This window comes from Choloepus didactylus, chromosome 1, assembly GCF_015220235.1.
Source record: "Choloepus didactylus isolate mChoDid1 chromosome 1, mChoDid1.pri, whole genome shotgun sequence".
Taxonomy (NCBI): Eukaryota; Metazoa; Chordata; class Mammalia; order Pilosa; family Megalonychidae; genus Choloepus; species Choloepus didactylus.
The window spans coordinates 70,838,054-70,850,501 of NC_051307.1; positions in this window are offsets into that span (position 1 = coordinate 70,838,054).

A 12,448-nucleotide genomic window follows, 5' to 3' on the forward strand; every position below is an offset into this window, starting at 1 on the left:
TAATGTCATATGAATGAAACTCTTCCTGAAATTTCAGAGACCAGGGTACAAATGGGTTAAAAGAACTAACTAATATTCTGAAGTCATATCGCACAAGTGATCCTTGTCAGTTAAATAAGCGGCACCCAGAACTGTAACTGAAACCGTAACTGAAACAGTAGAAAGTTTTACTACTTTCATGTAAAGCTTGGATTTAAATTTCTAACTACTACTAATGGCTTTGATCACATAAAGCCACCTGTAATGAGATTTTTGTCAAGTTGGCACTGGCAGTTGATGTAGAATATTTCACCAACCCCTCTTCCAGATACCACATACGGGAGAGAATAATGTATCACACATATTTTAGAAAAATATGATTACAATCAGAAGCAAGATAAGCAACTCTGAAGACCAGAGGCAGAATAAAAACCCATGGCAGTTAGTATGGTTAAGTCACAGGGCTACTGGGTTTGGGAAAAGAAGGCAGAGTGGCTAAGAATTCAACTCCTGAAGATGAAAATAAATGGTGAGGGAATAGAGTGGGTATAATAGGGAAGTAGGCCATGGCATCCATGTTCAGACACAAAAACAGCTGCTACCATTGCACAAAGCTTAGGTCAAAATCAATTTGTTGTCCAGAGAGGTGGGAGGAAGCACAAACAGTTGCTCCACCAGAGCTGGGCCAACCCCCAATTAGCTTGGTAATGCAACCATAATATCTTTTCATTTTGAAAGCTCTGGTTGTCAATAAAATACCAAGACAGGTAGGAACAAAAGAAAAACTAACAGAAATGGAAAGGTGAGAAAGGAGAGGTTAAACAAAAACAAACAAAGAAATCAGAAAGATTCATTGAAGAAATACAAAAATTTAAAAGCATAAAGAAGAAAAAATAATCATGAGATATAGTCATTGAACAGGAGATTTTACTCCTGATGTTATAAATATGATTGAGTAAAATGAATAAGACTTAAAATTTGTGTATTTCAGATCTTAAATTGATGAATGTAGGGTAAAGTCTAAGAAGAAAGAACAAAGGATTATAATACCAAAAAAGATGGTTATGAATCAAAACATGGGGCTATAAAAAAACCTACTGAAGAGAAACCTCAGAAATGAAAAATGTAGTCTTGACATTAAACATCAACAGTAATTGAGTAAATTATAAGAGTATCAAATTGGAAGAGCTGAAGAGGGGATTCAGGAACTAGAAATAGTACTGCAGAGTTGACCTAGAACATGTGAAAGAAAGATGAAGGAAATATGAAATATGGTTTGAAAGTTATAACAGGCCTGGAGACTCTTGTGACAAAACTTTTTCCTATAAAATTTTCAAAAGAAGAGAAAATGCCAGCATTTAAAGAGATAACTTAAAAATTTCCAGCCTGAAGAAGACCAGGATCTTCATTTAGAAAATGCACATTGAGAACTAAGAAAGATAAAAGTAAACAATTCTGTATCTTGACAAACATAGTGAAACTGTAGACCATCATGGTTACAGAGAAATATCTTAACATCTCTCTGGAAGAAAAGTAAGTTATCTATTAATTAGAATGAGAGCATATGTCTCTGTAATAACAATAGAAATCAGAAGATGAGGAAGTAATAACTTCAAAATGCTGGGGAAAAAAGACAACTAAACTACAATGATATGTACTGCTAAGCCATCATTCAAGAATAAGGGCACATTTTGTGGGAAGATGACAGACTAGGTAGCTCCAGGATTCAGTCCTTTCAACCGACCACTGTTAAACAGGCAGGAACTGTCTGAGACAATTCCAGAGGCCAGAAGAACACTGTACAGCATCCAGGGAAGAGCAGGAAGAAGAGGCTTGTAAATTACAGTAAAGAAGTGTAAATTGTTCTCTTCATGTGGCTGTTACTGGTGGCCATCCCCCACTCTCACAGCAGTGAAAAGAAGAAATAGAAGATCTCTACAAATCAATTACTACTAAAGAGATTGAATCTGTAATAAAAATCTTCCCGAAAAAAGAAAAGCCCAGGACCAGATGGCTTCACAGGAGAATTCTAGCAAACATTCCAAAACTTTCCTCCAATTCTGCTCAAACTCTGTCACAAAAGTGAAGAGTAAGGAACACTCCCTAATTCATTCTATGAGGCCAACATTGCACTCATACCAAAGCCAGATAAAGATTCCACAAGAAAAGAAAATTACAGACCAATATCTCTTATGAATATAGATGCAAAAATCCTCAAAAAATACTAGCAAACCAAATCCAATAGCACATTAAAAGAATTATACACCATGACAAATGGGATTTATCCCTGATATGCAAGGTTGTTTCAACATGGGAAAATCAATTAATATCATACACCACATTGAAAGATAAAGGAAAAACCCATAATCATCTCAATTGACATAGAAAAGTCATTTGACAAAATCCTGCACCCCTTCTTAATAAAAACACTTAGGACACTAAGAATAGGAGGAAATTTCCACAACATGATAAAGGGCATATATTAAATGCCCATAGTTAATGTCCTACTTAATGGTGAAAGACTGAAAGCTTTCCCTCTAAGACTGGGAACAAGACAAGGATGCCCATTGTCACCACTGTTATTCAACATTGTACTGTAAGTTCCTGCCAGAGAAATTAGGCAAGAAAAAGAAATAAAGGGCATCCAAATTGGAAAGGAAGTATTAAAATTTTCCCTATTTGCAGGTGACATGATACCATGTACAGAAAATCTTGAGAAATTCACAACAAAGTTCTTAGAGCTAATAAATGAATTCAGCAAAGTGGCAGGGTACAAGATCAACAACCCCAAATTAGTAGTGTTTCTATACCTGAGCAATGAACAATTAGATGAAGAAATAAAAACAAAAACAAAAACAAAAAACCATAATCTACAATAGCAAGTAAAAAAATCAAATATCTAGGAATAAACTTAACCAATGTTGTAAAGGACAAAAAAATCAAATATCTAGGAATAAACTTAACCAATGTTGTAAAGGACTTGTACACAGAAAACTATAAAATATTGCTAAAAGAAGTAAAATATTGCTAAAATAAATGGAAGCATATTATGTGTTCATGGATTTGAATACTAAACATTATTAAGATGTCAATCCTACAGAAAATTATTTATAGATTCAATGCAATCCCAATAATAATTCCAACAACCTTTTTTTTGCAGAATTGGAAAAGCCAATCCTCAAATTTATATGGAATGGTATGGGGCTCCGAATAGCCAAAGACATCTGGATAAATAAGAATGAAATTGTAAGACTCACACTTCCTGATCTTAAAACTTACTACAAAGCCATCCTAACAACTCTTAGCATGGTACTGGCACAAGGACAGACAAAGGCCAATGATTTCAAATTTAGAGCTCAGAAATCAACCCTCCCATTTGTGGGCAATTGATTTTTGACAAGGGGGTGAAAACCACTCAATTCAGAAAGCACAGCACATCAGATACAAAAATCAACTAAAAGACATAAATGTAAAAGCTAGAATGATCAAGCTCCTAGAAGAAAATGTTTGGAACCATCTTCAGGACCTTGTAGTAGGCAATGCTTTCTCAGACTTTATACCATGCAACAAAATAAAAAATGGACAAATGGGATCTCATCAAAATGTAAAACTTTTGTTCATGAAGGGCTTTATCATGAAAGTAAAATGACAGCCTACACAATGGGAGAAAATATCTGGAAATCACATATCCAATAAAGGTTTACTATCCAGCATATATAAATACTTCATCTTAACAAAAAGATAGACAACCCAGTTAAAAATGGGGAAAAGACTTAAATAGACATCTCTCCAAAGAAGACATATACAAATGGCCAGAATGCAGATGAAAAGATGCCCAACATCAGAGAAATGCTAATCAAAACCACAATGAGATACCATTTCACATCTATTAGAATGGCCACTATTAATAAATAGAAATTCACAAGTGTTGGAGAGGATGCAGAGAAATAGGAACACTCATTCATTGCTTTTGGCAATGTAAAATGGTGCAGCCACTATGGAAGATAGTTTAGCTGTTCCTCAGAAAGTTAGGTGCAGAATTACCATATGACCTGGCAATCTCACTACTAGAGATATACCCAAAAGAACTGAAAGCAGGAGCTCAAACAGATACTTGCACATCAACCTTCATAGTAACATTATTCACAGTTGCCAATAAATGCAGCAATCCAAGTGTCCATTAACTGAGGAATGGATAAATAAAATGTGGAGTACACATACAAAGGAATATTATTCAATTGTAGAAAAGAATGAAGTTTTGATATAACCAGCATCATGGATGAGCCTTGAAGACATCATGTTGAGTGAAATAAGCCAGACATAAAAGTTCAACTATTGTATGACTGTATTGATATGAAATAATTAGAATAAGCAAACTATTAGAGTCAGAATTCAGAACATAGGTTACCACAGGATAGAATGGGGGTAGAAAATGGGGAGCTGATACTTAATTTGTGCAGAATGTCTATTTGGGTTTATTGTAAATGTTTGGAAATGGGTAGTGGTGATGGTAAACAACATTATCAATGTAAGTAACAACACTGAAATATATATCTGAATGTGGTTAAAAGGGGGATGTGTTAGGTTGTATATATGGTAAAAGAATAAAAAAGAAAATCCATGGAACTGCACTACACAAACAGTGAATACTAAGTTAAACCACAGATTATAGTTAACAAAAATATAAAAATGTACTTTCATTAATTGTAACAAATATTTCACACCAATGCCAGGGGTTAATAAAAAGGTGATATATGGGAGCCCTGTATTTTATGCATATGATTGTTCTATAAATTCTCAACTTCTCTAGTTAAAAAAAAAGAAAGGACAATAGGAAAACCTATTTAATACTTGAACAAGTAATGGAATTTTTTTACTCATAGACCTTGGCTGAAGAAATTCTGTATGATTTACTTCAGGAGAAAGAAAAGTGTATCCAGATGGAAGGAGTGGAACACAAGAAGCAACTGTAAAGGAAAAAAGAAAGAAAAATGTGTTTGTAAATGTGATTGAAACATAAGTAATTTTTATTGAATTTTTTGTGTCTGCTTTTATAAAGAATCTAAAATTTAGGATATACAGTCAGCTTCACTACAAGTGAGCTTGACTTGCTGCCAAGTGACCCAACCAATGCAAATCTTCTAACCTTCCCTGTAACCTACAAAAATATATATAAATAGTAAATGTTGATAATAATAAATAAAATAAATATAGAGAAATCAAGAATCATTACATGGTATTATGTACTTAAATCATGAAAGTACACCACTAAAAGAATAGTCATATAACTGAAGAATCCATAAAAGCAAACCATACCAAAAGGATTTAAAAAATTTTACCATTGTAGTAAAAGGCAAGATAAAAAGAAAAAGAATTTAGAAAAATCAAAGAAGAAAGGAACTAAAAAATAATATGCCAGATATGTTTAAATATGTCAGTAATCAATTCATCTATCAAAATGCAGAATCTATCAGATTGGATTTTAAAATATCCATATTAAATGCTGTTCTGAAGAGACAGAAATAAAACAAAAAAATGCAGTAAGTTTGAGATAAAAGAACATTAAGAGAGGCAAGATGGCAGACTGGTGAGCTGTATATTTTAGTTACTCCTCCAGGAAAGTAGGTAAAAAGCCAGGAACTGCGTGGACTGGACACCACAGAGCAATCTGTCTTTGGGCATACTTCATACAACACTCATGAAAACGTGGAACTGCTGAGATCAGCGAAATCTGTAAGTTTTTTGCGGCCAGGGGACCCGCGCCCCTCCCTGCCAGGCTCAGTCCCGGGGGAGGAGGGGCTGTCAGCTCCAGGAAGGAGAAGGGAGAATTGCAGTGGCTGCTCTTATCGGAAACTCATTCTACTGATTCAAACTCCAACCATAGATAGACTGAGACCAGACACCAGAGACTCTGAGAGCAGCCAGCCCAGCAGAGAGGAGACAGGCATAGAAAAAAACAACACGAAAAACTCCAAAATAAAAGCAGAGGATTTTTGGAGTTCTGGTGAACACAGAAAGGGGAAGGGCGGAGATCAGGCCTTGAGGCGCATATGCAAATCCCGAAGCAAGGCTGATCTCTCTGCCCTGTGCACCTTTCCTTAATGGCCCTGGTTGCTTTGTCTATTAGCATTTCAGTAACCCATTAGATCTCTGAGGAGGGCCGTTTTTTTTTTTTTTTTAAATCCTTTTTGCTTTTTCTAAAACAATTACTCTAAGCAGCTCAATACAGAAAGCTTCAAAGAATTGCAATTTGGGCACGTCAAGTCAAGAGCAGAACTAAGAGAGCTCTGAGACAAAAGGCAATAATCCAGTGGCTGAGAAAATTCACTAAACAACACAACTTCCCAAGAAAAGGGGGGTGTCCGCTCACAGCCACCATCCTGGTGGACAGGAAACACTCCTGCCCATCGCCAGCCCCATAGCCCAGAGCTGCCCCAGACAACCCAGTGTGACGGAAGTGCTTCAAATAACAGGCACACACCACAAAACTGGGCGTGGACATTAGCCTTCCCTGCAACCTCAGCTGAATGTCCCAGAGCTGGGAAGGGGGAGCAGTGTGAATTAACAGAGCCCCATTCAGCCATCATTTGAGCAGACTGGGAGCCTCCCAACACAGCCCAGCAGCCCAGAACTGCCCTGGGGGGACGGCACTCACCTGTGACATAGCACAGTCATCCCTCAACAGAGGACCCGGGGTGCACAGCCTGGAAGAGGGGCCCACTTGCAAGTCTCAGGAGCCATACGCCAATACCAAAGACTTGTGGGTCAGTGGCAGAGACAAACTGTGGCAGGACTGAACTGAAGGATTAGACTATTGCAGTAGCTTTAAAACTCTAGGATCATCAGGGAGATTTGATTGTTAGGGCCACCCCCCCTCCCCGACTGCCCAGAAACACGCCCCACATACAGGGCAGGCAACACCAACTACACACGCAAGCTTGGTACACCAATTGGGCCCCACAAGACTCACTCCCCCACTCACCAAAAAGGCTAAGCAGGGGAGATCTGGCTTGTGGAGAACAGGTGGCTCGTGGACGCCACCTGCTGGTTAGTTAGAGAAAGTGTACTCCACGAAGCTGTAGATCTGATAAATTAGAGATAAGGACTTCAACTGGTCTACAAACCCTAAAAGAACCCTATCAAGTTCAGCAAATGCCACGAGGCCAAAAACAACAGAAAATTATAAAGCATATGAAAAAACCAGACGATATGGATAACCCAAGCCCAAGCACCCAAATCAAAAGACCAGAAGAGACACACCTAGAGCAGCTACTCAAAGAACTAAAGATGAACAATGAGACCATAGTACGGGATATGAAGGAAATCAAGAAGACCCTAGAAGAGCATAAAGACGACATTGCAAGACTAAATAAAAAAATGGATGATCTTATGGAAATTAAAGAAACTGTTGACCAAATTAAAAAGATTCTGGACACTCATAGTACAAGACTAGAGGAAGTTGAACAACGAATCAGTGACCTGGAAGATGACAGAATGGAAAATGAAAGCATAAAAGAAAGAATGGGGAAAAAAATTGAAAAACTCGAAATGGACCTCAGGGATATGATAGATAATATGAAACGTCCAAATATAAGACTCATTGGTGTCCCAGAAGGGGAAGAAAAGGGTAAAGGTCTAGGAAGAGTATTCAAAGAAATTGTTGGGGAAAACTTCCCAAATCTTCTAAACAACATAAATACACAAATCATAAATGCTCAGTGAACTCCAAATAGAATAAATCCAAAAAAACCCACTCCGAGACATATACTGATCACACTGTCAAACATAGAAGAGAAGGAGCAAGTTCTGAAAGCAGCAAGAGAAAAGCAATTCACCACATACAAAGGAAACAGCATAAGACTAAGTAGTGACTACTCAGCAGCCACCATGGAGGCGAGAAGGCAGTGGCACGATATATTTAAAATTCTGAGTGAGAGGAATTTCCAGCCAAGAATACTTTATCCAGCAAAGCTCTCCTTCAAATTTGAGGGAGAGCTTAAATTTTTCACAGACAAAGAAATGCTGAGAGAATTTGCTAACAAGAGACCTGCCCTACTGGAGATACTAAAGGGAGCCCTACAGACAGAGAAACAAAGACAGGACAGAGAGACTTGGAGAAAGGTTCAGTACTAAAGAGATTCGGTATGGGTACAATAAAGGATATTAATAGAGAGAGGGAAAAATATGGCAAACATAATCCAAAGGATAAGATGGCCGATTCAAGAAATGCCTTCACGGTTTTAACGTTGAATGTAAATGGATTAAACTCCCCAATTAAAAGATATAGATTCGCAGAATGGATCAAAAAAAATGAACCATCAATATGTTGCATACAAGAGACTCATCTTAGACACAGGGACACAAAGAAACTGAAAGTGAAAGGATGGAAAAAAATATTTCATGCAAGCTACAGCCAAAAGAAAGCAGGTGTAGCAATATTAATCTCAGATAAAATAGACTTCAAATGCAGGGATGTTTTGAGAGACAAAGAAGGCCACTACATACTAATAAAAGGGGCAATTCAGCAAGAAGAAATAACAATCGTAAATGTCTATGCACCCAATCAAGGTGCCACAAAATACATGAGAGAAACATTGGCAAAACTAAAGGAAGCAATTGATGTTTCCACAATAATTGTGGGAGACTTCAACACATCACTCTCTCCTATAGATAGATCAACCAGACAGAAGACCAATAAGGAAATTGAAAACCTAAACAATCTGATAAATGAATTAGATTTAACAGACATCTACAGGATATTACATCCCAAATAACCAGGATACACATACTTTTCTAGTGCTCACGGAACTTTCTCCAGAATAGATCATATGCTGGGACATAAAACAAGCCTCAATAAATTTAAAAAGATTGAAATTATTCAAAGCACATTCTCTGACCACAATGGAATACAATTAGAAGTCAATAACCATCAGAGACTTAGAAAATTCACAAATACCTGGAGGTTAAACAACACACTCCTAAACAATCAGTGGGTTAAAGAAGAAATAGCAAGAGAAATTGCTAAATATACAGAGACGAATGAAAATGAGAACACAACATACCAAAACCTATGGGATGCAGCAAAAGCAGTGCTAAGGGGGAAATTTATAGCACTAAACGCATATATTAAAAAGGAAGAAAGAGCCAAAATCAAAGAACTAATGGATCAACTGAAGAAGCTAGAAAATGAACAGCAAACCAATCCTAAACCAAGTAGAAGAAAAGAAATAACAAGGATTAAAGCAGAAATAAATGACATAGAGAACAAAAAAACAATAGAGAGGATAAATATCACCAAAAGTTGGTTCTTTGAGAAGATCAACAAGATTGACAAGCCCCTAGCTAGACTGACAAAATCAAAAAGAGAGAAGACCCATATAAACAAAATAATGAATGAAAAAGGTGACATAACTGCAGATCCTGAAGAAATTAAAAAAATTATAAGAGGATATTATGAACAACTGTATGGCAACAAACTGGATAATGTAGAAGAAATGGACAATTTCCTGGAAACATATGAACAACCTAGACTGACCAGAGAAGAAATAGAAGACCTCAACCAACCCATCACAAGCAAAGAGATCCAATCAGTCATCAAAAATCTTCCCACAAATAAATGCCCAGGGCCAGATGGCTTCACAGGGGAATTCTACCAAACTTTCCAGAAAGAACTGATACCAATCTTACTCAAACTCTTTCAAAACATTGAAAAAAATGGAACACTACCTAAATCATTTTATGAAGCTAACATCAATCTAATACCAAAACCAGGCAAAGATGCTACAAAAAAGGAAAACTACCGGCCAATCTCCCTAATGAATATAGATGCAAAAATCCTCAACAAAATACTTGCAAATCGAATCCAAAGACACATTAAAAAAATCATACACCATGACCAAGTGGGGTTCATTCCAGGCATGCAAGGATGGTTCAACATAAGAAAAACAATCAATGTATTACAACACATTAAAAACTCGAAAGGGAAAAATCAATTGATCATCTCAATAGATGCTGAAAAAGCATTTGACAAAATCCATCATCCGTTTTTGATAAAAACACTTCAAAAGGTAGGAATTGAAGGAAACTTCCTCAACATGATAAAGAGCATATATGAAAAACCCACAGCCAGCATAGTACTCAATGGTGAGAGACTGAAAGCCTTCCCTCTAAGATCAGGAACAAGACAAGGATGCCCGCTGTCACCACTGTTATTCAACATTGTGCTGGAAGTGCTAGCCAGGGCAATCCGGCAAGACAAAGAAATAAAAGGCATCCAAATTGGAAAAGAAGAAGTAAAACTGTCATTGTTTGCAGATGATATGATCTTATATCTAGAAAACCCTGAGAAATCAACGATACACCTACTAGAGCTAATAAACAAATTTAGCAAAGTAGCGGGATACAAGATGAATGCACATAAGTCAGTAATGTTTCTATATGCTAGAAATGAACAAACTGAAGAGACACTCAAGAAAAAGATACCATTTTCAATAGCAACTAAAAAAATCAAGTACCTAGGAATCAACTTAACCAAAGATGTAAAAGACCTATACAAAGAAAACTACATAACTCTACTAAAAGAAATAGAAGGGGACCTTAAAGATGGAAAAATATTCCATGTTCATGGATAGGAAGGCTAAATGTCATTAAGATGTCAATTCTACCCAAACTCATCTACAGATTCAATGCAATCGCAATCAAAATTCCAACAACCTACTTTGCAGACTTGGAAAAGCTAGTTATCAAATTTATTTGGAAAGGGAAGATGCCTCGAATTGCTAAAGACACTCTAAAAAAGAAAAACGAAGTGGGAGGACTTACACTCCCTGACTTTGAAGCTTATTATAAAGCCACAGTTGCCAAAACAGCATGGTACTGGCACAAAGATAGACATATAGATCAATGGAATCGAATTGAGAATTCAGAGATAGACCCTCAGATCTATGGCCGACTGATCTTTGATAAGGCCCCTAAAGTCACCGAACTGAGCCATAATGGTCTTTTCAACAAATGGGGCTGGGAGAGTTGGATATCCATATCCAAAAGAATGAAAGAGGACCCCTACCTCACCCCCTACACAAAAATTAACTCAAAATGGACCAAAGATCTCAATATAAAAGAAAGTACCATAAAACTCCTAGAAGATAATGTAGGAAAACATCTTCAAGACCTTGTATTAGGAGGCCACTTCCTAGACTTTACACCCAAAGCACAAGCAACAAAAGAGAAAATAGATAAATGGGAACTCCTCAAGCTTAGAAGTTTCTGCACCTCAAAGGAATTTCTCAAAAAGGTAAAGAGGCAGCCAACTCAATGGGAAAAAATTTTTGGAAAGCATGTATCTGACAAAAGACTGATATCTTGCATATACAAAGAAATCCTACAACTCAATGACAATAGTACAGACAGCCCAATTATAAAATGGGCAAAAGATATGAAAAGACAGTTCTCTGAAGAGGAAATACAAATGGCCAAGAAACACATGAAAAAATGTTCAGCTTCACTAGCTATTAGAGAGATGCAAATTAAGACCACAATGAGATACCATCTAACACCGGTTAGAATGGCTGCCATTAAACAAACAGGAAACTACAAATGCTGGAGGGGATGTGGAGAAATTGGAACTCTTATTCATTGTTGGTGGGACTGTATAATGGTTCAGCCACTCTGGAAGTCAGTCTGGCAGTTCCTTAGAAAACTAGATATAGAGCTACCATTCGATCCAGCGATTGCACTTCTCGGTATATACCCGGAAGATCAGAAAGCAGTGACACGAACAGATATCTGCACGCCAATGTTCATAGCAGCATTATTCACAATTGCCAAGAGATGGAAACAACCCAAATGTCCTTCAACAGATGAGTGGATAAATAAAATGTGGTATATACACACGATGGAATACTACGCGGCAGTAAGAAGGAACGATCTGGTGAAACATATGACAACATGGATGAACCTTGAAGACATAATGCTGAGCGAAATAAGCCAGGCACAAAAAGAGAAATATTATATGCTACCACTAATGTGAACTTTGAAAAATGTAAAACAAATGGTTTATAATGTAGAATGTAGGGGAACTAGCAGTAGAGAGCAATTAAGGAAGGGGGAACAATAATCCAAGAAGAACAGATAAGCTATTTAACGTTCTGGGGATGCCCAGAAATGACTATGGTCTGTTAATTTCTGATGGATGTAGTAGGAACAAGTTCACTGAAATGTTGCTATATTATGTAACTTTCTTGGGGTAAAGTAGGAACATGTTGGAAGTTAAGCAGTTATCTTAGGTTAGTTGTCTTTTTCTTACTCCCTTGCTATGGTCTCTTTGAAATGTTTTTTTATTGTATGTTGGTTTTCTTTTTAACTTTTTTTTTCATACAGTTGATTTGAAAAAAGAAGGGAAAGTTAAAAAAAAAAAAAAGAAAAAAGAAAAAAGACAAACAAGGAAAAAAAAAAAAAAAGATGTAGTGCC